Below are 1,967 nucleotides of genomic sequence, written 5' to 3'. Positions count from 1 at the left end.
TCCAGCCCAGTGGAGCCCTGACCACAAATGCTGTCAGACTTTCCCCGGCATGACTGGTGAAAGTGCTCCACACAATGTTTATGAACACTTCAAGTAATCAATCCCTTTAAGTCTGTTCAAAGACGACAGTAAGATCTGAAAGTCATGCTGAGCTGAGGCTTGTTCACAAGAGGTAAAATACACAACACCGATGCTGACTTCACAGTGCAAGCATAGCTAGGCCATCTTTGAAACCATTCCAGCATATCTTCTATATTCATAATAATTTCAAGCTGGCTCCTAGGTGTCCGGTTACTCCTTAAAACTTGATGGTTTTCCTGGTTGTGAATCAGTTTCGTGAGATGTTCCAAACCAGATAATCCCCTGTCACTGAAAAAGGTAATTCATTTAAATGGAAACTGTTTCTATAACAGGATTTCCCTGTCATTTATGGCTTGAGACCCTCTTGATTTACACGATTAAAAGAATGCTTTGAAGAGGCTGAACTAAGGGTATAAGAAAGCTGTAAATCAGAAAACAGTGTGCTTCAAGAGAGAGAAATCTCTCTTACACCATCTTTCTGTTGCCCGTTTAACCTTCAACGATTGTGCTGGCAACTTTCCCTGTCAACAAAACACCCGAGTGCCTTGGAACGGGCAGATCCCAGCTCTCGCTCTCTCTCTTGTTTTCTAGGGCTCTGCGAGGCTTTAGACAGACCTTTGGATCCAGAGAATCTTAGGACGCTTTGGGGTCCAAAGCAACATATCCGGGTCGAAGCGTCAGCCTCGTTAGGCTTCCCAACGCTGCAGGGATGGTGGCCTCTGCTGCGGCCACGAAGCCTGCCGGCTGTCGAGGAGATCGGTGCAGGGGTGGGTCTAGGGCCCTGCATCCCTAGCTGCTGACGGACAAAACTCGTGCCGGGGTGCTTGTGGGAATGACTGTGTGCATCTTGGGGTGTGGGAGGCACTACTGCTGGCCTGGCTGCTAAGCTACTGTGTTACCAGTTACCAATCAATCATGATTCACACAGGGACTGGCACGATGCACAGGACCTAGCTAATGTTGCCAGTTAATTGCCATCAGTTCGCACCTGCAAAACCGGACTAAGGAGAGGACAGAATCAACACAGACAATCAGCTGCCCCAAAACAGAGACAGGCAGTCCCACAAGCACCCATGGCACGAGCTTTGCCTGTCACCTCCTCTAGAGGTGGCAGGCTTCATGGCCGCAGCAGGGGCCACCATCGCTGCAGCTGTCACCCTGCTGCGTCTTAACACACGCAGTGTCACCCATGTCATGAGTTTTGCTTGTCCATAGCTTGAGGTGCAGTTCCCCTCAAACCCCTGCACCGATCTTCTTGAAACCTGGCAGACTTTGTGGCCTCAGTAAGACCTACCACCCCTGCAGTCTTGACCCCCCTGTCTCGTGACTTAGATGTGACAGGAGTTTTGCTTTCAGGAATTTGGGGTACAGTTCCCCCCCAAACCCCTGCACAAATCCTCTTGAAACTTGGCAGGCTTCATGACCCTGGCAGAGGCTACCATCCCTGAAAGTTTCATCTAAATCAGACAAAAAACAACAAAGTTATAGATATTGCATTGATTCCCCATTAAACCCTATGGCCGGATCTGCAGCCGGATCATAGAAACATAGAAGTCGGGTGGGAAGGGACCTTGCGGATCTTCAGGTCCGACCCCTGCCTGGGCAGGAGGGAAACTGGGCTCAAATTCCCCAGCCAGGTAGGCATCAAGCCGCTTCTTAAAGCGCCCCAGGGTAGGAGCCAGCGCCACTTCCCTTGGAAGTCGGTTCCAGATCCTAGCCGCCCTGACTGTGAAGTAGTTCCTACGGATGTCTAATCTAAACCTGCTCTCCAGCAACTTGTGGGCGTCATTCCTTGTTATCCCGGGGGGCGCTGGGGGAAACAAGGTCCCCCACAAACCCTTCTGGTCCCCCTAGTGAGTTTATAGACGGTCACCAGGTCCCCCCTC

Source organism: Alligator sinensis, unplaced genomic scaffold (assembly GCF_000455745.1).
Source record: "Alligator sinensis unplaced genomic scaffold, ASM45574v1 scaffold2499_1, whole genome shotgun sequence".
NCBI lineage: Eukaryota > Metazoa > Chordata > Crocodylia > Alligatoridae > Alligator > Alligator sinensis.
Note: the sequence above shows the minus strand (reverse complement) of the source record.